We start from the raw sequence: 27,414 nt of genomic DNA on the forward strand, positions 1-27,414 counted from the left end.
CTGAGGGTGCAATCCACACCATCCTCCAGATCATTAATGAAGATATTGAACAAAACCGGCCCCAGGACCGACCCTTGGGGCACTCCACTTGATACCAGCTGCCAACTAGACATGGAGCCATTGATCACTACCTGTTGAGCCCGACAATCCAGCCAACTTTCTACCCATCTTATAGTGCATTCATCCAGCCCATACTTCTTTAACTTGCTGACAAGAATACTGTGGGAGACTGTGTCAAAAGCTTTGCTAAAGTCGAGGAACAACATGTCCACTGCTTTCCCTTCATCCACAGAGCCAGTTATCTCATCATAGAAGACAATTAGATTAGTCAGGCATGACTTTCCCTTGGTGAATCCATGCTGACTGTTCCTGATCACTTTCCTCTCGTCTAAGTGCTTCAGAATTGATTCCTTGAGGACATGCTTTTTCCGTGATTTCCATGATTTTTCCGGGGACTGAGGCTTTAGTTAAGGCGGTAGATTGTTTCTTTGCTGTCTCCACCCTAATATTCATAGAATATCAGGGTTGGAAGAGACTTCAGGAGGTCATCTAGTCCAACCCCCTGCTCAAAGCAGGACCAATCCCCACTTACATCATCCCAGCCAGGGCTTTGTCAAGCCTGACCTTAAAAATATCTAAGGAAGGAGATTCCACCACCTCCCTAGGTAACGCATTCCAGTGTTTCACCACCCTCCTAGTGAAAAACTTTTTCCTAATATCCAACCTAAACCTCCCCCACTGCAACTTGAGACCATTACTCCTTGTTCTGTCATCAGCTACCACTGAGAACAGTCTAGATCCATCCTCTTTGGAACCCCCTTTCAGGTAGTTGAAAGCAGCTATCAAATCCCCCCTCATTCTTCTCTTCCGCAGACTAAACAATCCCAGTTCCCTCAGCCTCTCCTCATAAGTCATGTGCTCCAGTCCCTTAATCACTTTTGTTGCCCTCCGCTGGACTCTTTCCAATTTCTCCGCATCCTTCCTGTAGTGTGGGGCCCAAAACTGGACATAGTACTCCAGATGAGGCCTCACCAACGTCGAATAGAACAAACCAGTGATGTAGGTTAGGACAAGAAACACAGGTCACCATTCAAAATGGTTACAAGGTAATTTTTGTTAGTCTAATTAACTACCAGCAAAATCTAAAATCCCTCCTAGGCATACCAGTATGATTCAACAGAACAGATATTAAAAGCTAGATTTCTAAAAATTGCATTGGAAATGCATATAATTTCACACACACAGAACTACTATTCACTTAGGTTATCCATAAGAGATGACACATGGCTCAGCCCAGTGGCCCATGTAGTCCAGTATCCTCTCTCAGAGTGATCAGTACCAGATCATTCAGCAAAAGGTGCAAGAAGCCACAGTGAAGTTGTGGAAAACTTTACCTACAGAGATGTTCCTGCCTAACTTCTGTCAGTTAGTTGTCTGCTTATGTCCTGAATGCAACATGAGGGTTTGTATCCTGTGCGCATGTGTGTTTTATATACATATAAAAATAAAAAAATGTATCTTAGTTGTGGATGTTCTCATCCATAAACCTATAGCTGTTTCGAATCCCAAGTTCCACAGGTTAATTATGCATTGTATAAAAATCTCTTTGTATATCTTAAAAACATCTTGCCTTTCAATGTCATTGATATCCGCATGTTTTATAAGTGTAAAACAGTACTCAATTTACTTCTATTCCATTTATTTTACGTATCTATCATGCCCCCTTATTCCATTCCTCTTGAACCTAAGATGTTTGCAAGTCTTTTCACTGTCCTTAAGTAAAGTCTCTCCATATCTCCAGTCTCCCCTTACTAAAACATTTTCATCTCTGCTAAAAAAGAAAGGAGGGGGTAAACGTATGTGGAGGATGCTCTTCTTACACAAACCCTAATGAGAAGCTCACCAAACCAGGTTTAACAGTACCTTTCACTGGTGAAAACGTAGCACGCATTATTAGAGGACTTTAAGGACTGATCAATCATGTAAGAGACTTTCAGTTCCAAGCAGTAACTCCAAACTGATAGCCAATAAAGGTGAGCAAGATGACAGATAGAAGCGGCAAGGAAGGGAGAAAGCTCAGTTATTGTACATAATTTTTTGGGCAAGACAATCACTACCACTTTGCCATTAGTCTTATTTCTAGTCAGCCAGCCAATCTGTCTAGAGCCACCTTGCTTCCCCTCTACACCCAAAACTATTCAAACCCACAGCCAGGGCCACCCTTAACATCCATAAATAAAGTTCCACTGAGGATAGCTGCTGTGAATCAGGACCTTGTGGATTTTGCAGGGAGGCAGAGGAAGAGAAAAGAAAGGCATGAAAAAATAATAAGGTAAGGAGGGTAAAAGGATAACCAGTCTCAAACAGGGATAACAGAATCCTTGCTACCAGTAAAAGTACTGTTAGTGTATATGTGCAATTGCAACTGCCCTGGGTAGCAGTTTGCCTCAGACAAGAGTCCAAATAACAACTGAATAGGGCAACATGGATGAGTTAAGTATCATTTACCTTCCCTCAGCAGATTCTGCAGCACAAGTTAATTCTTTTCAGGGTTGTGCTAGCAACGATGCAGGCTTAGAGATCTCTTGATACCATAAAGAAATACTTTATAAAGCAGTTTTAAGCACACAGGCTAAGTTATACTGCAAACAAATGTGCAACAGAAAAAAAAAAAATCTGCAGGGTGGGGTGGGGGGGCTTGGCATTCAGTCTTTTCCTGCCAAGAAAGGCACATCTACTTACAATCATGTAACATACAATACCAGTGACTGTAGAAGTCTTCACTAATCAGTATATCTTTCACTCTATCTTCATAGTGGTTCTGGGACTCAAACCAATAAAGCAAGACACTAGTGTTTTATAACATCTGAAGATTAGAAGCCCTGCTTTAGAGGATATAAAGAATACCAATCTCTAATAAGCAGTTCAAGAGGTATCGCCTGTTTAAAAATATCAGAACCATAGGCGCTGGAGCACCCATGGAAAAAAATTAGCGGGTGCTTAGCACCCCCCTGCAGCAAAGCTCTCCCCCTCACCCGCAGCACCTCTTGCCAGCCAGTGGCCCTGATGATCAACTCATCCCCCTCCCTCCCACAATGATCAGCTGTTCTGCAGCATGAAGGTGATGCTGGGAGGGAGGGAGGGAGGGAGAGAGGGGAAAGAGATTGGGGAAGAGGTGGGGTGGGGGGGTTGAGCACCTCCCGGGTAGGGAGGAAGTCCGCGCTTATGATCAGAACTGAAGCATTAAAAAGCAAGATAATCATAATGAATTGATTTCAAGCCATGGATGTCACCTAATTTTACTAAAATCATTTTCCAATATTTGGTTATTGAATGTTAGCTATCTTAAATCTCTCAAGAGTTCCAAACAAGATGAGCAGCAAAGCAAAAGCGAAAATTTGAATTAAGCCCAGAAATATGCTACATGCTATCCACGAAGTAATTTGAAACTAGCACAGAAAGAAGTTTTAACTAGTTTTCTACAGACGACTGCCCCTCTGAAATCCTCTAGGTATTGCCTGGTTCACTGAAGAGTCACAAAATGCAACTTCTGACTGCAACCCAGGATATCTGCCTCATCACAGAATGCTGCATCCTGTGATACCTTTAGTATCAAAAAAAAAAAAAAAAAGTTCCATAAAGGGAACAGTTAAAAGTCACTTCTTTGCTGAATAGGCCTTTCTAACTAGGTTCTGGGAGGCACAGTACTCATTACTGATCTTCACTCCACTTTCATTTTTGTTTTGCAGCTCACCTTTAATTGGAGAACCTGGTGCACAGCCTGTTGTCCTGATAAGGAAGCTGGTCCAGTAGAATAAAGCCATTCAAGTCAGCCTAAAAAAAATTAGGAGACTAAAATACCTTACTAAATAAAGAGGAAGAACGCAAGTTTATTCACTGTGTTTTATCTTTGTGTGTTCTTTCAAGTCTTTATTTGGTAGTTTCTATATTAAATAGGAATGAAATTCTGAGTTAGTTTTAACAGCTGGTTAAGCACCATTTCATCATGGGCGCCTCCACCACAGTCATCTCCATAAAGCAACTTTTGTGCTAATTTTGTCCCAACTAAGCAACAGACTTTAAAGCATAAGGATAGTGAATGGCACAGGTTTCCTGGGAGGTGTCCTAGTTAAGGAGACTTTCTAGTTAAGTAGCTCCTGATTTCTTAGACTGTATCTGTAACTCCCTTGGAGGTCCCCCCTCCCAGAAATCTGTTACAGGCTATTCAAGCCCATGCTACTGCACACATCATAAGCAGTTCCTGTTTCAATTAAAAAAGAATAATGGTTCAATAGGAAAAGGAGCCACAAGTCCTCCTTTTCTTTTTGCGGATACAGACTAACACAGCTGCTACTCTGAAACAGGTCCAATATGAAGATCTAATAACTCACAACCTGCCAGGCTAGAAATTCTTTGGTCTTACCAATATAAATTCTTCCAGTCCCAGTAAATTTTTCTAAGTACTAATCCCTAAGTTATACAACATCACAGGCTTTTTTTGGAGGAGTGGATGGATGTGTTGTATAGATTCTGAAAGAGAAAGAAGGAAAAAAAAAAAAGTTACCTGCCTTTCGTAAGTGTTGTTCTTCAAGATGTGTTGCTCATGTCCATTCCATTCTAAGTGTGTGGGTGCCCGTGTGTGGCACCCGGAGGGCCACACTCATGCCACGGTATATCAGGCGCCACCAGCCCCTGGGCGTTTGGCTGCCCCAGGCTGGGCGTTTGGCTGCCCCAGGCTGGGCGTTTGGCTGCCCCAGGCTGGGCGTTTGGCTGCCCCAGGCTGGGCGTTTGGCTGCCCCAGGCTGGGCGTTTGGCTGCCCCAGGCTGGGCGTTTGGCTGCCCCAGGCTGGGCGTTTGGCTGCCCCAGGCTGGGCGTTTGGCTGCCCCAGGCTGGGCGTTTGGCTGCCCCAGGCTGGGCGTTTGGCTGCCCCAGGCTGGGCGTTTGGCTGCCCCAGGCTGGGCGTTTGGCTGCCCCAGGCTGGGCTGGTGACCAGGAAGACGAAGGGCAACGATGACCAAAACTAGCATCCCTTCTCCTCATAGGGAGAGACGAGGCTGCCAGTATCTTGGCGGTTGCAGAGGTCTGAAGAGCTTCCTGGATGATTGAGGCGTGTGCATACCCAACGAGCAAAGGGTAGCTCTGGTGTCCTTCAACCTGTGCAGCCTGGTGTTCATTTGATCCAAAACCAGACCAAGTCCATCAAAGGGGAGGTCCTAGATAGAGGCCTGCATCTCCTGAGAGAGGCCTGAAGTCTGGAGCCAAGAACTATGTTGCATGACCACTGCCAATGCCGCCAAATCTGCCGCTTCCCATGCCATTTGCAGGGAGCACCTGGCCGCTGCCATGCCCTCCTCCACCAGCGTGCCAAACTCTTGGGCCAATTCCTGAGGGAGGGATTCCTGAAACGTTTTGAGACCGTCCCACAGATTAAAATCGTCAGCAGGGCCTGATGATTCGCCACACAAAATGATAGGCTGGCGGTACAATAAATTATTTTTGGGACTCAAGGAGGTGGAGACCCACTTGTCCTTTTCATCGGCCACAGATACAACTACCAAGCCAGGGACGGGTGGGTATAAAAGTATTTGAAATCTTTGGCCAGCACAAAGTATTTTTTCTCTGTCTGTTTCGAGGTGGATCAGATGGAGATGGGGATCTGCCACAAAGCCTTGAATATCTTGAGGACCCCCTCACGCACAGGCAGGGCGACGTGGGTGGGCGTAGAAGCCAAGAGAACATTGAAGAGGGTGTCCTCCTGCTCTACCACCTCTTGCACCTCAAGCCCCAGTTCTTGGCCACACCGGAGAAGGGCTTGCTGCTACTGAAAATCATCCACTGGGCTAGCTCTAGGTCCCGCGACCACCTCATCTGGGCACAACAAGGAAGACCGGTGGGGGTGCTGGGGTCTTGATCACCGTCGGAGAAAGAGGCCTTGGGGTGGGCACAGGTTCCTCTGCCCCAACTTCAGAACAGACTTCCAATACCGGGTCCGGTGCCGGTAGGGCTGCTGCCCCATCACGGGCACCAAGGAGTGCTATGAAGGAGGCATCGCCACGATCGGTACACCCCACACGCTCCAATACAGCCACTGTGCTTGCCATTGGCCATGCTGCCCATTGTGGTGCTGCCGATGAAGGAGCGGGCTCCGGTGCCCAGCCAGGTTGACGAGACCGTGGCGACGGGGTGAACTGGACCTCCATACCAGAGGAGCCACCATCTGGCGACCAGGGAGGAGCTGTCAACGCCTGAGTTTGTTTGCTGGTCATAGCTACCGGTGACCGTTGCTCAGGCATAACTGAATGGTAACTGTAGCGTGGAGAGTGGTGCCAGTGCTGGGGGGACCGATACTGGAATGGGAAATGTTCCCACCATGCTGGTGATTGGCACCGACGCCTAGAGGACGACCATTGATTCAGCAAGCGGTGCTGGGAATAGTAAGGGGAGCGGAGAGTAGCACCATGGGAATCTGGAAGCTTGCCTGGGCGACACGATTGGGACCTGCTCCATGATTCCTGACGTGGCAGAGAAGACAGATGCCTTCTATCTGGCGACTGACGTTGGTCCCCTCTTCCCTGAAGGGTCTTAACAGCAGGCTTACCCTCTTAGGGAGCCTTAGCCAGGGTCATCATGGGAGCTGGTGGAGACCTGTGTTCTCTCTGCACCGTGGGAACCTGGGCTGAAAAAGGTGTAGGCAGGCATGCAGGTCCCAAACTGCTCCCAAGAGTCAGTGGTGGACCTTTCAGGGTGCTGGGTGCCCCAGGCAGGGTGGCACAATCACGTGGCTCCAGGGCAGTCTGGTGGGCAGGCCCGGGTCTCTTGGTAGATGATGTCTGGGCCTTCTTGCTCGATGACAGGGAGCGCTTCCTGGCTTTCTTTTTCAACACCAGCGATGGCGAATGGGGCCAGGATTTGGCTGCTGGTAGTGTGCTATGCATGGAGGCTGAAGCACTTGGTGTGACCTGCTCGGACAGCTTGGAAGCCAGAGGGTGGACTACATCAGGAGAGCCCTGAGGTGGATGTCCTGTTCCTTCTGGGTGCAGGGCCAAAAGTTTTTGCAGATCTGGCACTGCTCCTGAATGCGTGACTCCCCTAGGCACTTAAGGCAGCAGCTGTGGGGGTCACTCACAGGCATAGGCCTGCTGCAGTCTGAGCAGGGCTTGAACCCGGGAAACCGGGGCATGCCCCTCCTGGGGCAAAATCCCACTGGAACCCTAACTACTTAAGGCCAACAAAGTGAACTATATACAACAGCCTTAAGGCCCAAAGTTCAAAATGATAGACAACCACTAGCTCTTGCCAAGCAAGAGGGGTGCTCCAACTGACCACAGTGGTCAGTAAGAAGGAACTGAGAGGGCGTAGGGCCAGTGGTGCCTGACATACCACGGCATGAGCTCGGCACTCCAGAGGGCGCCACAGCTGGCCCTACTGGTACTGCTCAGGCAAAAATCTCCGATGGCCACACTTGAGCGCACGCACACACCTAGAATGGAATTGACATGAGCAAGCACCCGAAGAAGGATACAAAAATACTACAGAATTGGACATCTGACTCCCAGTAGCATTAACAGCAGTAATAACTAAAATCAGGACATAAAGGTTAAATGCTACATTTGTGATTACACATCTTCCTGCAAAAAAGCTGTTTGTGGACATGGAGATCAATAACTCATGGAAGCTCTCTTGATGTAAGGTCACAGTGGAGACAAGGCACAGATAACCTCAACTAGCTTTATGAAGCTAAAAAACTATCCACGCCTTGTCTCTACTAAGCTTTTACATCATAAGAACATAGGACTAGAAAGGACCTCCCTGGATCACTGAGTCCAAGATAGCTTTCTCAGTGTTAACTCCCCCCCCACCACCACCATAAACTCCAGTCTCTCTCTTTCCGTTCACCCTCTAATCTTCTGAATTCTATAGAAGTAGCTCAGCAACAGATCACTAGAGCCCTGCATGGATACAAAATTTGTATCCACATCTGATCCACAAACATGGTCCACAGATATCTGCATCTGTGGTGCAAATCTCCATGAATACAAAGTCGATATCCGCAGATTTGTGGGGCTCTATAGATCACTTCTATAGGACGAGAAGATAACTCGTCAGAACCTAACTGGTGTTACCCATTATTTCTAATTTGATGACCAGAGCCAGGTACTGCAGCATTTAACCTTTTTAGCCCTTTCCATGCTAGGGAATGCCAGTGATTAAAATAATTTCCAAACATGCTTATACAGTACATTATATACAATTCTGTTACAGGTAATATTATAACCATGCTGAGGAACTGTGCTAGAACTCTAAAAGATTAGCATAGAGCAGAAGTTTCTGCGTGCATGGCTGTTTAAAAACAACAGCATTGTTATTTTTTGTCCTCTGCATTGGAGCACAAAACCATGATACCTACAACCCATGTTAGTATGCATCCGATGAAGCGAGCTGTAGCTCAAGGAAGCTTATGCTCAAATAAATTGGTTAGTCTCTAAGGTGCCACAAGTACTCCTTTTCTTTTTGCGAATGCAGACTAACACGGCTGTTACTCTGAAACCTGTTAGGAAACTGTTTTCAAACAGTTTTAGCTATGGTTCACAGCCTAGATTCCTCATTTCTGCTACTGCAGAAGACTTTTGGAGGGCACAATATCCCAAGTTCAAAAGTCAGCGTGTCAACTTGAAGTTTACTGTAGGTTTGGGTTGGAAGCTTAAAGCTATTATAACAGAAAATTCATTATGGAAAACACTTAGAGAAGTTATGGGCAAAATATGGATACTGAAATTCAGATGTCACTCAAAATTTTGATATACCGCTAACCTGACACTTGAAGGGAGGTTTATATCACTAATATTATACATCAGGGAGAGAGGTTTACAAGTGATAAATATGACTGTTTAAATTCATGCTAACTGCATAACATTTTTAGAGGGTTTTTTTAATATTAAAAAAGTGTGTGTTCTGGACATAATCCACTAACCGCTCATATTTGTTTTTTTATGTAAAGAAACTCTTTTTTACTTATATTCTCTCTCTCAAAAGGTTATAAGAGGACATCTTAGGTCACTTGTAAACAGACAATAAAAGACATCAGCAACAGAGCCAAATGTTATAGTTTTAATCAAAAAGGAAAATGTGAAAAAAATGACACCCTAAAGACTGAAGCAGCTCCCATCTTTGTCTAAACTGTGGGAAAAAAAACAAAACAAACTGTGCATTTTCCTGAGTTGCACTCAGTGGTTACATACTTAAGAATCAGAGTAGCAGCCGTGTTAGTCTGTATTCGCAAAAAGAAAAGGAGTAATTGTGGCACCTTAGAGACTAACCAATTTATTTGAGCATAAGCTTTCGTGAGCTACAGCTCACTTCATCGGTTAGTCTCTAAGGTGCCACAAGTACTCCTTTTCTTTATACTTAGGAATAACTGTTAAGAATAATTACAAGAAACTGTAAAAGCCAGAGTATACATTTACAGTGTACTCTCACTGGGTTCTTTCCATGGAAAGACAGAATGTGCGGTTGGAAAAGAGTTTTATGTCTTATGCATTCTTGATTTACTGAGACCTTCCACTTTATTCACCAATACCCTTGGACCATATCTTGTAATAGCCATCCTTCTGGTAGAAGAGAACTGAATGGATCTCCCTTTACAGTTCATTAGTGAGTGGAGTGAAGTTAAACAGATCAGATAGGTGCTGTGATGGCAATACCCAACTGCAACTCAGAGTCATGGTTCCCTGCATACACAGGGAAAACTTGGGGAGCAAGAGATTGTTAAACCCTAGATGTTAGGGAATAACAGTATCACTATGGTGCTATCCAATTGCTACCAAATTCAGGGTCCATTTTGGTCAATTTCACAGTTATAGGATTTTTAAAATTGTAAATTTCATGATTTCAGCTATTTAAAGCCGAAATTTCATGTGTTGTAATCCTAGGGGTCCTGACTCAAAAAGGAGTTGGGGGGGGTTGGGGGTTGTCGCAAAGTTATTGTGGGGGGGTTGCAGTACTGCTACCCTTAGTTCTTCACTGCTGCTGGCAGTGGCGGTGCCTTCAGAGCTGGGCAGCTGAGGAAGTAAGGATGGCATGATATGGTAGTGCCACCCTTACTTCTGTGCTGCTGCCCACAGAGCTCAGCCGTCACTCCCTAGCCACCCCGCTCTGAAGACCCCCAATTTGAGAAACGCTAGTCTCCTTCATGACACCTGCATTGTATAGGGTAAAAAACACACAAAAGACCAGATTTCATGGTCCATGACGTGTTTTTCGTGGCCAGGAAATTGGTAGGGCCCTATATATAAAACATCAATATTTAAAAAAGAAAAGGAGTACTTGTGGCACCTTAGAGACTAACCAATTTATTTGAGCATGAGCTTTCGTGAGCTACAGCTCACTTCATCGGATGCAGACTAACACGGCTGTTACTCTGAAACCTATCAATATTTAAGTATCTTTTTCCATACAGTAAATATATCTGCTTGCCAACAGATTTTTTTTTGTTGGGAAAACAACGATGAAAATGTGTACTTTTAGTAAAAATAACTGAAACACTAGATGCCTACCTAGAGTGTCACAAATTGAGTATGTTTAAGAAGTCTGCTATGACCGATAACTCACATGCTTGTTAACCTGGAGTGAATTTTAGCAGCTAAGTCAGATGCCTGAATACACAAACTTGCACGTGAAATGCTGATATAGGTGAGCTGAGAGTCACAGAGCAGAGATAATAGCCAACCACAAGCATCACATTTATCTAAACATCATCTCCCTCACTATACGATAAGCTGGTCTCCATGATTTATAGATTTGTCGCCAATAGGCAGTTATCACATAGAAAATTTGTTCTGAGCAGGGTCAAGTGTGACAGAGTTTGGTGTTCCCAAGCTGCAGCTGTGGAGAAGGCCAAGAACAGTCAATAGATTCCCAGCTGATGTAAACTGGCATTGCTCTGTTAATTTAAATGGAGCTATGCCCATTTGCACTAGCTAAGAATGCGTTCACTATTCTGTTCTCTTTTCTACAATAGCATACACAAGATTTTAGCCAGGAACACAGTCCAGAGGGGTGGACAGGCTAATAAATCCAGAATGCTTCCACTTTGGAACAGTCCAGTTTTTTCTGGCTATAGAATTTACAGCCTCCATCCACTACATTTTAGGTGGGAAAAGGAGAGAAGATAAAGGCTTAGATTTTGAAACCTCACCAAAGAAAAGCTTTTTTCCCAAAACACAGACGAATGGTGCCTTGTATTCTAGGATTTGAATCATAGCTCCTAACAGTCTCTAAACACATTCTGACATGGATGAAGGCTTTTCTTTTAGAAACACAATGCACTAGATGACCCCTGCCACCCAGGTGCAGATTTGGGCCACTGCTCAAGAAACCATCTCAACAGTGGCAATCAAGACACCTACCATCTGATTTAAAACCTCCTTTTATTGGAAAAGATTGTGGTGAAAATGGTGTTAAAGCAGCTGGTGTTAAGAAACTTCCTAAGCCCTCATCAGTTCTATTCAGGACTTATGACAGAGAAGATACTGATATTTCTGGTGGTTGTGCTACCCCAAGCGATTACACTTTCACGGAGTCATTGCTGATTTTGTTAGATCTGTCAGCAACATCAGATAGCATCAGTCTTAGAGAGACAAAGTGGATGAAATATTATTGGACCAACCTCTACTAGTGAGGGACACAAGCTTTCAAGCTTACACAGAACTCTTCTTCAGGTCTGGGAAAGGTACTCAGAGAGTCAGCTAAAGAGAAAGTGGAATAGCATTCAGTTTAACGAGTTGATACATGTTTCGAGAGGCTGCTCAAGGTGAAGTGGGCAGTTAACATCTCTGTAATTGCAGGACAAAGGAGGGTTGGTAGGTTACGGTTTGTTGTAGTGAGCCATAAATCCAGTGTCTTTACTGAGTCCATGATTTTTAGTGTCTAGCATCAACAAAACTGCTATCAAGCAGGTGGTGTCATGTATCACTTCCTCTCAAACAGCTCTCAAATACTGGATACCATAAGGTTCAGTCTTTTATGCCTCCCAATACGTAAATGCTACTGGTGAGATAGTGAGGGGTTACAAACGGCAGTGTCGGTGGCATTCAGTTGAACCTCCACTCTACATCTCGTTTCACTCAACTCTGCTCCTTTTGTGCTTGTCTCTGGGTGTGACTGAACCAAGACAAGACCAGAAATAATGCTGCTCGGTAAGGGAGTTTATCCCGAGGAGCGGAATGGGGCTCTCTCATTTTCCGAGTGCATGGCTGCCCCTCTCAGTCCAGCCCAGCCTTACAGCCACATCAAATCCCTCAGCACTGCTGGATATGTAGGTAGCAACGGCCTTCCATGCCATGCCAAGCCAAAAGACTACCACATCTTCTCGCCGCTGCCACAGCTCTACCGGGCACTGCAGGCTACTCTACTGTAAAGCGTGTTACTTGGTGCGGTCTCGGATGGCCCCGCGCAGCTCGGGCGGGAGCAGGGCGCTCCAGTCGCTATCCACACCCTCCTCCAATGCCCGGCGCCCCTGGGGTGCGGAAGGCCGGTCGCCCCGGTGACAGCTGAACGCTGCTGCCCGAGCCAGGACGCCCTACGCCGTCTGAAGATGGAGCCTGCTCAGCTCCAGGTCCACCCCCTCCTGTCCTCGCTCCCGCCTAGCCTGGCCGCCCGCCTAGCCACTCCGGACACGGGGCCAGCGGCGCGAGGAATCGGGGCCGCTACCTGCCCCTCCCCCCCACGCAGTCGGTGAGGGGTCGTGCAGCCCTTCCACCAACAGCGGCCTTCCTCGGCTCCACCCCGGGACCCTACCCCTCCGCAGGGAGGGGGGGTTACTCACCGGCAGACTCAGGAGACACAAAGCAACCCCTCTAATGGCGGCGGCGGAGAAACCGGGGAAGACAGGGGAGGGGGGCGGACACAGCCGCCTCGCAGCCAATCGCAGCCCCCGAACACCTCTTGAACGCCAGCACGGCCCTTCAGTCAGGAGGGCCCCGAGTTGAGGGCCAATCAGCGCTCCCGCGCGAGGCGCAGGCGCAGGCGCAGAACTAGGCGGGAATCAGAGCGCAGTGCAGCCCCCCACTACAAAACAGAAGCGGGAGCGCGCCGGGTAAGGCGAAGGTGCGGGGTGGGGGGGTCCCCAGTGGCGGCCGGAAGGCGGCCGGCCGCGCTCCCTGCCTCAGTTACCTCAGTGCTGCTGGTGGGGCCTGACACTTCGGCCGCGCTCACGAGCTGCGCAATCCTGCACAGCCGTCGCCCGCGCGCGCTCCCGAGTGGGGACACACCTCCTGTAGCACGCGCTCCTTGCAGCCGTTTTTAAAGAGACAGTGACCAAGGCAGCCCTCGGCTGCTGCTCGGGCGGGGGCAGCCGAGCCCCAGGAACGGGGCGGAGAGGCCCCAGCCTCCCACAGCGCGGGAAGAGGCAGGAGGCGAGGCTCAGCAAGTACCTCGGGTTAACTTTGGAGTCGAATGACAGCCAGGCCCATGCTTACCCGCATCACAGCAGCCCTGTGCTTGGTGGCCTGGAAACGGCCCTGTCCAACTTGCAGAGAGAGTTTAAGGGGCAGAACTGGCGGGGGAGGGATCAGTTGCCCTGAAACCAGGCAGAAAAGCGAGCAGGCTCCAGAGCAGCACACTGGTCATAAACTGCTGTAAGGCACATTGCAGGACCTTGTTCTCACCTCTGTGTCAATCTACAGTGGAGTGGAGCAATTCCAGATTCATGCTGAATGACTCTCCCAGCCCAAAAACTGGGACAAATAGCTAAGTAGTGTAACATGCACTGATTGGGCATTTACTAGGCTTGAAACACCTCTAATTTACCTCTTTTGAAAGTGGGGGTAACATTTCTTCCCACCCCCATATCACAGGTGACATAAACTGAAAGCCATGAGGAGGAAGAATTAAGTCCAGCTGATAGAGGAAACACATGTAACTTCTATGCTGAGGCAAAGAAATGAGAATAGCCACTAATAGTGTGTACATTAGCACCTCAGAGTGACAAACTGATCAGTCAACCACACACCTAATTTGGAACTGGAAGTAAGCAATCAAGCAGCAGCAGAGACCAAAAAAGGCAAGTATAGTACTGTGGTAAATGTAAATTACTAAAAAAATAGTGTCACAGTATGGCTTGTTATAGTACTGCTTTCCCCACAGCTGCATCTGCAGTAGAAATCTGGACCAATACATAATGTCTTGTGGTATATATGGAGCTCCAGATCACCATCCTACATGTGCCTTGTCAAGGTTCCTCCCCCACTCTGAACTTTAGGGTACAGATGTGGGGACTTGCATGAAAACCTCCTAAGCTTACTTTTACGAGCTTAGGTTAAAACTTCCCCAAGGTACAAATTAATTTTATCTTTTGTCCTTGGAATAACCACTGCCACCACCAAACTCTAACTGGGTTTACTGGGAAACATAGTTTGGACACGTCTTTCCCCCCAAAATCCTCCCAACCCTTGCACCCCACTTCCTGGGAAAGGTTTGGTAAAAATCCTCACCAATTTGCATAGGTGACCACAGACCCAAACCCTTGGATCTGAGAACAATGAAAAAGCATTCAGTTTTCTTACAAGAAGACTTTTAATAGAAATAGAAGTAAATGGGAGTAAAGGAATCACCCCTGTAAAATCAGGATGGTAGGTACCTTACAGGGTAATTAGATTCAAAACATAGAGAATCCTTCTAGGCAAAACCTTAAGTTACAAAAAAGACACACAGACAGAAATAGTCATTCTATTCAGCACAATTCTTTTCTCAGCCATTTAAAGAAATCATAATCTAACGCATACCTAGCTAGATTACTTACTAAAAGTTCTAAGACTCCATTCCTGTTCTATCCCCGGCAAAGCAGCATACCCACAGACACAGACCCTTTGTTTCTCTCCCTCCTCCCAGCTTTTGAAAGTATCTTGTCTCCTCATTGGTCATTTTGGTCAGGTGCCAGCGAGGTTACCTTTAGCTTCTTAACCCTTTACAGGTGAGAGGATTTTTCCTCTGGCCAGGAGGGATTTTAAAGGGGTTTACCCTTCCCTTTACATTTATGACATGCCTAGAAAAGGTGCATCTTGCAGAGATGCTGCAGAGAGCTGGTGGAATGGGATCTCACCCCATTGGGGCGGGGGGGAATATGAGCTAGTTGGTAACAAAGGATGATGCAACTTGAGATCCACTTAGAGAGTCTCTACACAAATAGAGCTTGACCCCTTGATCACTCTGCTATGGAAATAAAAAGGTTGTGTTTTTCTAATTGCTTTTGTTCTCTGTAAACGTCTAGAGAATGGAGCCCTCTCTCCTCATCAAAGGCATGCGGTTTTGGAAAAAATACCAGTAAGTGGATGGGTTAACTCATTTGAATCTCCAAAGTTACTTTAGGGATGAATTTCCAAGGGGGAGAGAGGGGCAAAGAGAGACCTTCTCTTTATGAAAGATGGCATATGGCGGCTCTGCCATGAGTGCTCCCAGCTCGCTCACCCTCCTGGCTGATGTTATGGCTACTAGGAAGGCAACTTTCATCAAGAGATGGGACGTAGAACAGGTGGCTAATGATTTGAAGGTACGTTTGGTGAGAACCAAAAGAATAAGGTTGAGGTCCCATTGTGGTGTTGGTTTTACCATTGGTGGAAGAGTTTGAATAAGTCCCTTCAGGAATCTAGCCATTGTGGGATGAGTGAAGTTAGTACGGTCCGCAAATGAAAGGTGCTGATTGCTGGAAGATGGACCTGCAGGGAACTGATTGAGAGCCCTAATGTCTTAAGAATAAGTAATGTGACAGGGTCAGGCCAGATGTCTATAGGAGAGTAATCCTATTGGGATACAGGAAGTGGGCGGGCAAAACCCATCCACTGCTAAAGGATTCCCCGCCCCCAGCCTAAGAGGGGGATCCACAGGACCTGGATACCAAATAAATCCGGGGGACAACTAATGAAATAACAGGGACAGGAGTGCGGTCAAAGGGTCAAACGAAGGGAACCGGACGGGGACACCAAGCAGAGAACCCCGGACAGCACCCACTGCTCCTCAAAGGCATCAGTGGATGTCGCCCAGAGGAACTCTGCCCAGATACGTGAATGGACCAAGGATCTGAAATAGGCCCCATAGTCACAGGAGACTCCATCGGCCAACCTCCTCACTCTGGTTTTATAGCTGGCCATTTTAGCTAGGGCCAGGAGGAGGTTGACCAGGAGATCCCGTGACTTTGTGGGGCCACGGATAGGGAGTGTATAAATAAGAAGGTGAGGGGAAAAGTGCAACCAAAAACGTAATAAAATATTGGTGAGGAGCCAGAATAGGGGCTGCAGCCTGGCACAGTCCAGATATATGTGTGCCAGGATTTCCCTCACGCCGCAAAAGGGGCAGGTGTCTGGGATGGAGGTGAACCACGCCAAGAATACACCCATGCTCACGGCTCCGTGAAGGAGCCGTCAACTGATATCCGTGGCGGGACCAAGGTGGAATATAGGCTGGCCCACCGGGGCTCCTCACCCTCCAAAGGTGGCAGGAGGTCCCGCCATTTTGTATCGGGGCGGGACACGAGGGTGAGGGTGTGAAGGGTGTGGAGCACGAACGTGTATAGATGTTTCCTTGGGGCGGTTTGGAAGCAGACCGGCTGCATCTCGTGCAGCCAGCTCACGGTGAAGGGCTGAGGGGGTCAGTTGGGTCCACGGGGCAGGGGTCCAATTAAAAGATCCGGCAGGCCTGCGGTAGAGGGTGGGCGGGGCGCACCCTCGTGCAGGACCCGGTCGAGATAAACCCGAGCAGCGGGTGGCAAAGCTGCCTTCACCTCTTGAAGTACGCGCCGGGGAGTACGAGGTCTGGAGAACCCCATGCGCTGAGCGAGCATCAGGGGATCCAGCCAGTCTCTGCAGTTGTAGTCCAGGAGGTCTCCGACTCTTGTGACTTCTGCCAGGACCAACCTCTGGCGCACCGAGCAGGACTCCGCCACCTGCATGTGGAGCTGGGGGTTGTGTAGCAGGGGCTCTGCGAGGAGATCTGTCCCCTCGGTGGCTGCCCCGGACCTGGTCCTTGAAAACAGTTTCCAGGTCCAGAGGAGGTCTTGGTAGAAGACCGGCAGCCCGGAGAGGTCTCGCGGAAGACCTCTCGGATGGAGATAAAGAAGCTGCCAGTCGTATCGGAGCCCTCAGAAGTGGCGCAAGAAGGCGTGTGCCAGAATGCTCCACGCTGGACTACCTGCACCCATAAAGGAGCCTCTGCAGAGCCTGGAGGCGGAACACGTGGATCTGAGTGTGCAGACATTTCAGGCCCTGCCCTCCCTCCTCCAGGGGTAGATGGAGAACCCCTGCAAGGTCCCAGTGCAGTCCTGACCAAAAGAACTCCAGAATCAATGTCCGGAGGTTGGCCAGGAAACCCGGGGCCGGGACCAGGGTGTTGAGCCGGTACCAGAGCATGGACAGGACTAGTTGATTAAGCACCAGCGCTCTCCCTTGGAGAGAGAGGCACCGGAGTAGTCCTGTCCATTTCCGGAGCTACTCTGTCACCCCGCCCTCTAAATTTTGCCAGTTGTCCGGCGGAGAGGGATGTGTGGCAGAAAGGTAAACGCTGAGATAGAGCAGTGGACCCGCGCTCCACCGGATTGCCTGAAGCGTGGGTGGGAGGGAGCTCGCCTGCCAGCCGTCCCCGACCACCAGGTCAGAGCTCTTGACCCAGTTGACCCAGGCGGAGGAGGCTGCTGAATTGATGGCCTGGCAAGCCTCCACCGGCGCCAAGTCGCCTGGGTCCTGGACCACGAGGAGCACGTCATCAGCATACGCCGACAGGACCAGCCGCAGCTCCAGCTCCCGCAGCACCAACCCTGTCAACCTCCTTCGGAGGAGACAGAGGAAGGGCTTGATCGCCAGAGTGTACAGCTGGCCCAAGAGGGGCACACCACCGTACTCCTCGCCCGAAGCTGACTGGTTCGGTCAGGGTCCAGTTGAGCATGACCAGACACTCTGCGGAGGCGTACAGCGCCTGGAGAAAACCCACAAACTGGGGTCCAAAGCCAAACGCTTGCAGAGTGTTCAGGAGATACCCGTGATCCACCCTGTCGAATGCCTTCTCCTGATCCAAAGACAGGAGGGCAAATGACAGACCATCCCTACACCCGAGTTCCAAAAGGTCCCAGACCAGATATAGGTTGTCAAAGATTCTGCGGCCCGAGACGGTGTAGGTCTGGTCTGGGTGGACCACGTCCGCCAACACGGACCCTAGCCGCAGCGAGATTGCTTTTGCCACGACTTGGTAGTCCATGCTGAGGAGCGAGACAGGACGCCAATTTCGTAAATTGCAGAGGTCCCCCTTCTTCGGCAATAAGGCGAGCACGGCTCACCTGCACGAAAGAGGGAGGACCCCGCTCTGCAAAGACTCGGCCCAGATGGTGACTAGGTCTGGGCCGAGGACGTCCCAGAACACACGGTAAAACTCCACGGTCAGCCCGTCCGTACCCGGAGATTTATTGGTGGGCATGCAACGGAGGGCTTCCGAGAACTCGGCCAGAGTGAGAGGCAGCTCTAGCCGGTCTCAGTTGCCCACGCTGACTGTAGGGAGCTCCTCCCAGAGCACTCTGCAAGCGTTAGGATCGGTCGGATCTGGGGAGAAAAGGCTTGCGTAGAAGGCTCTCGCCCTCCCGCACATCTCCACCGGATCCGTGAGGGGGGTGCCTTCTTCTGCCAGAAGGCAGGTGACGTGTTTCTTGGCCCCCCTCCTTTTCTCCAGGGCGTAGAAGAAGTGACGGATGCAGGATCGAAGGAGACAGATGCAGGATCGAACAAAGTCACCCCAGGCCCGATGGTCCTCGAGGGCTCGGAGCTCCTCCCACTTCTCCCAGCACGCTCCGCAGAGGGGCGGATCCTTGGGGCTGGCGGCTGGACGCCTCTCCAGCTCTAAGACCTCCCGTTCCAACTGCTCTATCGCAACTGCTGTTGGCGTCCTGGGTGTAGTCACGGCAGAAGAGCCGGGCGCGCACCTTCCCCAGGTCCCACCACCGCCGCACCGAGGGAAAGGCACGCCGCTGCCCTCGCCAGGCCAGCCAGACCTCCCAGAAGGACGTCATGAAGCCCTCCTCCTCCAACAAGCTGTTGTTGAAATGCCAATAGGCCGGCCCTGGCCTTTCCGTGCCGAGGGAGGCCGTCACGGTGGCTAAATGATGGTCAGAAAATGGGGCCGGCCGGATGCTGGAGGAGTGGGCTCATGAAAGATGGAAGCGTGATAAATAAATACGGTCCAACTGGGAGTGGCACGACTGATGGTCCTCCACCCGGACAAAGGTGAACATGGAAATGTCATCCGGGTGGTGGTCACGCCAGACGTCCACCAGGGAGTGGTGTTCGACTATCTCCCAGAGGACGTCTGCTGCGGCCGGGCTCAGCTTGGTCCCCGAGCGGTCCCACTCCTCGAGGGTGATGTTAAAGTCCCCTCCCAGGACCAGGCACTCATGAGGATCTAAGGTGCTGAGGAAGGCAGATGCCTGCTGATAGAATGGCAGCCGCTCCGGGCTTGATGTCGGGGCATAGACGTTAATGAGGTTGACCACGAGTCCTTCCATACAGACCCGGAGGTGCAGCAGGCGGCCCGGCACAGCCTTGGCGACCCCCAGCACCTCGGGCTGTAGGTCGGGGGAGAACAGGGTCGCCACTCCAGCCGTACGAACTGTGAGATGGCTAAAGTAGACCCTGTCCCCCTAATCCAGCCGCCAGCTGCCTTCGGCGGTCAGATCTGTATGGGTCTCCTGCATGAAAACCACAGAATACCCCCCATCCCGAAGGAAGGAGAGCACCTGGGACCTGCGGAGACCCATCCTACAGCCCTGGGTGTTCAACGTTGTCATGGTAAGAGGTGCCATGAGGATGGCTGGGGTGGATTCTCGCCGGCAGGGACGCTCGCGGCTCCCGACGGGCCGCACAACAGTCCATGATCTACCCTATAGGTGAGTAAGGAGTCACGGAAGAGGCGGACCCGCTGGTAGGCCGTGGCGGCCTGCTTCCCGGTCCTTTTACCCTCCCCCATGGGGGCCCTCACAGCTCGGAGGATTTGATGAAAGTGCCTCCATCGCTGGAGAGCAAGCTGTACCTTGTTGCGGGAGCCACGGACGTCTTCTAAAAACTCCCACAACTCCTCTCACAGCGCATGGGGGGGTGGGGTGACGGTCTCCTGGTTATTCCCAGATGGGGCTCTTGGTACAGCCCCGTGGCCCACCGAGAAGGGCAGACAGGGTGCAGACCCCCGACGGGGTGCCTGATGGGCTGGCGCCACTAGGCCCACCTCGAATCCTGGGGCAATAGGGGGCGGCGGAGGGACGATAGCAGCCCCTAGTGGGTCGGGACAGGGAAACACAAAGGCCGCTCCCTGGGAGGTCATCTGCTGGAAAAGGGAAGGAGACAGCCCTAGGGGCGGCAATAATATTGCGGGAGGTGGATGGGATAGGGACAGGGTCAGTAACAAGGGGAGGGCTGGAATCAGGGGCAGGGGCAGGGGCGAGATTCTGGGCTTAGGGAGCCAAGCAGCTGGATGGTAGCGCCTCCTGATCAGGCTCAAGGGTTGAGGCGGTGGAGAGGGGGCTCTCAGCGATGCCGGGCGCAGGCTCTATGGTGGGTTTGGCAGCCACAGCATCAGGAGTTGGACTGTCTTCTATAGGGTCCCCACCCGGGAAGGAAGTCGATTGCTCCACACCAACGAGGGGTGCCCCTTGTGGCTCGGGTCCTGGCCGCGTGGCACAGGCTGTCGCCTGAACAGGCTCGGTGGTCATCAGCGGGGTGCCTTCTGGGGCCGGGTTGAGTCCAGGGGCTCCTCGGAGGTGGGAGCGGAAGCAATGGTTGGGGGAGGGAGCATGGGAAAAGGGGGGCTGGAGTGAGGTCGCCCAGATCGAGGCCCACTGGCAAAGGGTTGTCCTACCCCTGGGTGACCAGGGTCAGACCCAGGGCCTTGATCTCCTCGTATATGGAAGGGAGATCATTTTCTGCCACCCTGGGGTTCTCCCCGCTGGCACTGAACGTGACAGTCGCCTCGGAGCTTATAGAGGCTTCAGATGGTACCAGGGCAGAAGGGGCTGTCTTGGGGGCCTCGGAGGGGAGGGATTCCCGTGGAGGGGAGATACTGCCTTCTGGTGCTGCCACGTCTTCCCCAGCCGGCACTGGTGGATGGAATACACCCGTGGGCAAAGCGGAAGGCTCGGCATCGGTGCCCCCCTTCCTGGTCTTCTAGGGGGCCTCCGCATCAGATGCGAGGAGCAGAGCTCGAGCCTTCCGCTTGCCTCACTTCCCCTGGACTAGGGCCCAGCCCTCCATGGCATCATCCGGGGGCTGTCTAGCAGGGATCGTGTCAGGGGCAGAGGCGATGGCTCAGGGACTCACGGGGGGCAACGGTGGGGCAGCATGAGGGAGGGAGGATTCCCCCTGGGGCGGGCCCTCTCCCATTTCCGGCGGTGTCCCTGCCGCACCCTCCTCCACAGGCCCCGCCAGATTGCAAGCAGCGGGGGTGCGGCTCTCCCGCTCGTCTGGGCATAGTGAGGGAAGTGCCCCTTGGGCCCAAGCGGGAGCAGTGGTAGACTGGGAAGGAGGAGGGGGGGCTTCAGGAGCTGGGCAGCTAGGGGCGCCGGTGACGACAAGGCCGGTGCCCCGCCGGGGCTCGGGGGTCCCGGGTGCCCCTCCTTGCTGGGCCAAGGTGCGGTTCCTCCAGACGTGCCCCATCACCTGGCAGAGGTAGCACCAGGCCTCCCCCGTTGAATAATGCACCCGGTAATGGACCCCTGGTAGGGGACCAGGAAGGACCCGTCGAGCGCCTCTCCGTCACACGCCGGCGGTGGCAGTTGAAGCTGCACTTGCCGGCGGAACGAGAGGACGTGACGGAGGGTGGGGTCTTCGCAGCCCAACGGGAGAGAGCTGATGACAGAGATGGGTTTCCCCAGGGTGGAGAGGGCAGGTAACAGGGCGGCATTGGGAAGAAAGGGAGGGACGGAAGTCAGGGCCAGGCAGACGCCCAGGTCCTCTAGTGGCTCTCGGTATTTAAGACTCCCAAATTCCATAGAAATCAATGGGAATTAAGTGCCTAAACATCCTTGACAGGTTTCAGAGTAACAGCCGTGTTAGTCTGTATTCGCAAAAAGAAAAGGAGTACTTATGGCACCTTAGAGACTAACCAATTTATTTGAGCATAAGCTTTCGTGTAGCTCACGAAAGCTTATGCTCAAATAAATTGGTTAGTCTCTAAGGTGCCACAAGTACTCCTTTTCTTTAAACATCCTTGTGCATCTGTGCCTCTGTGTCACAGTTTCTCACTCTCCCTGAGCATATAATTTACATATGCCCATAATCTGGGGAACAGAGAAAAAGTACCCCCTATTCTGGACTCCCACATGTTGTCATAATTTTGTTTAGTGTTTAAATACAAAACTGATGCCAATTTTATAAATGATAGATTAGATTAAATTGCGTCATGGGCTCGTGTCCTTTGAGATTACATGGTAGAACCATCAGATGCTCCAACCCTGCCAATCTCTACCACCATAATGGGATGTTTGTCCCTTGAGTAGATTGGATCTTCATTTCAGGCTTCTAATACTAACAGTAAGACCTTGAATTTCATTTGTTAGACACTCAGTAGCCAATGGAACATTAGACTGTTATGTCTACACTACAAGCAAGGATGTGATTCCTCTACTCATGTGTGTCCATACCGCTCATGGAGCTAGGGCTAGTATAAATAGCAGTGTAGTCACAGTAGCATAGGCAGTACCAGTGGCAGTACCAAGTACAATCCCCCCGAAACTGGTGGATATGTATTTAGCACCACTGAGCCCTGCCCCTACTACCTGTGCTACCAGGGCTACCCTGCTACGTATACTTGTGCTACATATGGGCTCCTCACCCTAAGAAAGATGCACCTGTGATTTTTGTCTTCTCAGGTGTAGGTGTGAGGAAAAGAACTCCCACGCAAACTTTCTCCAGATTTGTCCACCAGGTGAGAGAAACCATACCCTGTGCTGGAATTGTTACTTTGGTATCAATGGTGTCTTTTTGTTTGGTGAGTAGATGGACTGAAGCCAGGTTTGTAGGCAGTGGAGCTGAAACCTGGAGAATGGTGAGACATGGGTGCATGAGGCCATGCAAACAAGGAGGAAAAGACAGCTCCTGACTGTAGTCTCATGTCTGAGGTTGACCCGTTTTATCAGATTGTCCACGGTGTGGAATCTGTCAGTGGGAAGATAGATTCTTGCTGTGGTTGAGTCCAAAGTCACTCCTATGAAATCTATGGACCTCATGGTAGTCCAAGTGGACTTTTTGTGGTTAAGACAAATTCCCAGGGAAGACAGAAGACAGACTAGGAATTGAGTTGCCAGTTGGACTTCCCTGCTGGATCTGCTAGTTATCAAGATATAGAAAGACAATAAAGCTGTTTCTTCTCATCAAGCTACCACCACTGAAAGGACTTTTGTGATGACCCAAGGTGCCATAGCTAGTCTGAATGGAAGGGCTCTGAATTGGAAGTGGTCTTGCCCAATTAGGAAATTTCTGTGGGATGGGTGATTGTAGATGAAAGTGTCTTTCCTATTGAGAGCTGAGAACCATATGCACTTTTCCAGAAAGGGAATTTTTAGTGCCAACGTGACCATGTGGAATTTTAATTTTTGGGTAAATACGTTTAGTTGGCTTTGGTCGAGACTTGTTCTCCATACACAGGATTTTTTGGGGACTAAGAAATATGGGGAGTAGAACCCTTTCCCGTAGTGCTGAGGGGACATCAGTTCTCTGGCCCCTTTCTGGAGTAGAGAACTTACCTCTAGATGAAGAATCTTTGTGTGAGATTGGTCACTGGAAAGGGCCTGGGAAGGGGGTTTGGGGCAGGGAGGTAAGAAATTCAATGGTGTAGCCTTGGTGCATGATGTCTAGTACCCACTTGTCTGTTGTTACTGTCCTCCAGTTATGGCAAAGTGAGTAAGGCAGCCACCAAAGGTTTTTTGGGGGGCAATAAGGTATGGCATCAATATCGGTATGCAGTCCTCAAGCATACCATCAGAAGGATGCCTCGGACCGTGGGTGAGGCCAGACATTGATCTGAGAGGTAGAAGAAGTTACATATCTAGGTTTTTGAACCCTTAGGCTTTTGCAGAGGCGGTTGGGGTTCACAGGGTGCTGATGATAGAATGCCTGAGTGGGAGGCCTGGGTCTATAGATTTGCTTACGATGTCTCCTCTTCAGGGCAGGGGTGTAAATGTCCAGGGGGAAGAAGGCTGTCCTAGAGTCTTTAAGGGAGTGTAGAGACTCATCGGTCTTTTCTTGAAAAAGGTTAGACTCATCAAAGAGAAGGTCCTCGATGGTATTCAGGGTTCTCCAGGGTGATCCAGAAGATTGCAACCACGACTCATGCCTCATGATTACCAGTGTGGTGAAGGCTCCACTGTCTCTACTGTTTCTTGGAGTGATGTCTTGGCCACCATCCTGCCTTCATCAATGAGGAGTTGGAACTGGGCCCTGTCTTCCTGAGGAAGTTTGTCTTTAAAGTGTAAAAATTTAGAAAAAATCAGGAAATCTTATTTTGCTAACAGTGTCCGGTAGTTAGCAAGTCTGAATTGGAGACTAGCCAATGAAAATATTTTCCTCCCCGAAAGGTTGAGGTGTCTAGCACCCATGTCTGTGGGAGTAGTCTTAAGATGCTGTGTCCTGGACCTTTCTGAAACTGCTTGCACCACTCAAGAATTGGGCAATGTATGAGTGAATAAAAACTCATAGAATCATAGAATATCAGGGTTGGAAGGGACCTCACGAGGTCATCTAGTCCAACCCCCTGCTCAAAAGCAGGACCAATCCCCAATTAAATCATCCCAGCCAGGGCTTTGTCAAGCCTGACCTTAAAAACTTCTAAGGAAGGAGATTCCACCACCTCCCTAGGCAGCGCATTCCAGTGTTTCACCACCCTCCTAGTGAAAAAGTTTTTCCTAATATCCAACCTAAACCTCCCCCACTGCAACTTGAGACCATTACTCCTTGTCCTGTCCTCTTCTACCACTGAGAATAGTCTAGAACCATCCTCTCTGGAACCACCTCTCAGGTAGTTGAAAGCAGCTATCAAATCCCCCCTCATTCTTCTCTTCTGCAGACTAAACAATCCCAGTTCCCTCAGCCTCTCCTCATAAGTCATGTGTTCCAGACCCCTAATCATTTTTGTTGCTCTTCGCTGGACTCTTTCCAATTTATCCACATCCTTCTTGTAGTGTGGGGCCCAAAACTGGACACAGTACTCCAGATGAGGCCTCACCAATGTCGAATAGAGGGGAACGATCACGTCCCTCGATCTGCTCGCTATGCCCCTACTTATACATCCCAAAATGCCATTGGCCTTCTTGGCAACAAGGGCACACTGCTGACTCATATCCAGCTTCTCGTCCACTGTCACCCCTAGGTCCTTTTCCGCAGAACTGCTGCCTAGCCATTCGGTCCCTAGTCTGTGGCGGTGCATTGGGTTCTTCCGTCCTAAGTGCAGGACCCTGCACTTATCCTTATTGAACCTCATCAGATTTCTTTTGGCCCAATCCTCCAATTTGTCTAGGTCCCTCTGTATCCTGTCCCTGCCCTCCAGCATATCTACCACTCCTCCCAGTTTAGTATCATCCGCAAATTTGCTGAGAGTGCAATGCACACCATCCTCCAGATCATTTATGAAGATATTGAACAAAACCGGCCCCAATTGAACAAAACCGGCCCCAAAAACTCTGTCCCTTTAGCTGGCACAAAATATAGTTTTTCAGTTCTCTTTGAGGGAGGGGCACAAAAGGCAGGGGGTATGCCACACAGATCTGGCAGGTTCCAAAATGATTGACTATAAGAGCTACCCTAGAAGAGCCAGAGGGCTGGAAGATGTCCAATAAACCGTGTTGTGTGTTCTGTAACTGACACTCGGTTGCTGCCTTCTGTAATAGCTCCTGGTACTGCTTGTGGTCATCGGCTGGGGAGGGGGATGATGGAGCAACCACCTCATCTGGTGAAGAGGATGATACAGCTGTCAGAACCAGTGGAACTGTGTCAAGGTCAACTACTTCCTCCTCAAACGCCAATGAATCTGGTTGGTATTGACTGGGAGAGGTGCTTCTTGTACGGATCTGGGATGTCTGCTGTACAATCTGATGGGGCCCAGTAAGAAGGATTGGCTGGTGGGAGAGGGCCCCAAGACATAGGGTACCAATGGTCCACTGGGTAACCATATTCTGAAGGAGGTGGACAGTTCCACTGCCTCCTGTGGTTCTGTCTGGGCTTGTTTCCCTCAAGGGGTAAGTACATCTGGATCATCTGATTCTCTCCATGAAATAATAGGTTCCTGCTCTAGTGGCAGCGCTGTCAGTACCAGTGTGAGGATGTTCTCAGTTGTCGATGCAGTAGGAGAGCATTCTCTTCCTCTCAAGGTGGTTTCTTTGGGTGTAAGGATGTCTTTAAGGAGAGCCAAGCCTGGCAAAAGAGGAGACTGTGGATAATACAGAGTGAAAATATCCTCTGGCAGGGTAAAGCGTTTGGTCCTTCCTGAGTTACTGAGGAGTTACTGGTGGAGACTGGTGGATCCAGGGTGTCTGATGGTATAGTATGCAGAGGATTCCACAAGGAGTATGTAACAACCATCAACTGGGGGTCCAGAATGGAGCTCCCATATGGGAACTGCAAGTGCCAGTCTTTTGGCTTGTGGAATGGAGCCTGAATTGGTACCATCAGATCCTTCTTCCTTCGTGCTTTGACTTCTTGAATGGAAGGTTTGTGTGGACCTAACTCTTTTGGACTCTTATGTGCAAGGACTCACCCAACTTGGACTGAGGTGGGGAAAGATCCCTTTTCTTAGAGGCAGATCTGGACAGGGACATGTCTGTATGCCTATGATCATATCCCCTACTCTTGTGAGAGGGTTTTGTAGGCTTAAGTGTCTTACCCTCTGTTCTAGAGCTCATGCTTGGAGAGGCGCTGCTTGCAGTCTGAAACTGCTGTACAGGGGGGTCTCCGTGGCCTGGAACTGAATGGGGCCTCATAGCCTGCTCCATGAGGTGCTTCTACAGGCAGAGTTCTTGTCCCTCATGAGTTCGGGGAGGAAAGGAGTGGCATATACTGCACTTGGTGGTGATGTGAGCCTCCCCAAGGCAATAAAGGCGGCGCTGGTGTTTGTTACTGACGGAGAAGGAACTGGGGTAGGAGACAGTTCTTGAACCCAGGAACTCTTGGACTAGTACCTCTCCACAGGGGGAAGCTCTCTGGGGTGAGGCAAACTAATTTAGCTATATTAATGTTAAAAAAAAACCCACAGTCTAAATTACTGAAAGTAGTAAAAAATTTTACAAATTATATTTACACGTATTAAAGTAGAGGGAGATCTAAGTGGACACAGGATTCTGACTCAGGCCACATGGGGGAGAGAAGGAACTGGAGAGGCATTGGTCCACACTGCCCTTTATACCTTTG

General features: G+C 49.9%; 1 protein-coding gene and 1 long non-coding RNA gene across 20 annotated transcripts in view; one reads left to right on the forward strand and one right to left on the reverse strand.

Annotated features, from left to right (window-relative positions):
• The window catches only part of HP1BP3 (heterochromatin protein 1 binding protein 3), a 79,492-nt gene extending 66,302 nt beyond the window's left edge, over positions 1 to 13,190 (reverse strand). For 4 of the 19 annotated variants that reach the window (XM_077837534.1, XM_077837531.1, XM_077837532.1 and 1 more), the window contains exons 1-4: positions 12,825 to 12,896; positions 11,667 to 11,745; positions 4,424 to 4,530; positions 3,755 to 3,834 (exon numbers count right to left, since the gene is read on the reverse strand). The gene's annotated coding sequence lies outside the window, so the exon portion shown is untranslated. Of the gene's footprint in view, positions 1 to 3,754; positions 3,835 to 4,423; positions 4,531 to 11,666; positions 11,746 to 12,824; positions 12,966 to 13,171 lie in introns of those variants that run through there. The other 15 variants (XM_077837543.1, XM_077837542.1, XM_077837538.1 and 12 more) reach the window with 12 other exon arrangements.
• Positions 13,191 to 22,886: 9,696 nt separating this feature from the next.
• On the forward strand, positions 22,887 to 26,758 carry LOC144276956 (uncharacterized). The gene is made up of 4 exons (XR_013348368.1): positions 22,887 to 22,942; positions 24,268 to 24,484; positions 25,899 to 26,041; positions 26,290 to 26,758. It is a non-coding gene; the product is annotated as an uncharacterized LOC144276956 (long non-coding RNA).
• The last annotated feature ends 656 nt before the right edge of the window (positions 26,759 to 27,414 follow it).

Source organism: Eretmochelys imbricata, chromosome 18 (assembly GCF_965152235.1).
Source record: "Eretmochelys imbricata isolate rEreImb1 chromosome 18, rEreImb1.hap1, whole genome shotgun sequence".
Classification (NCBI taxonomy): domain Eukaryota; kingdom Metazoa; phylum Chordata; order Testudines; family Cheloniidae; genus Eretmochelys; species Eretmochelys imbricata.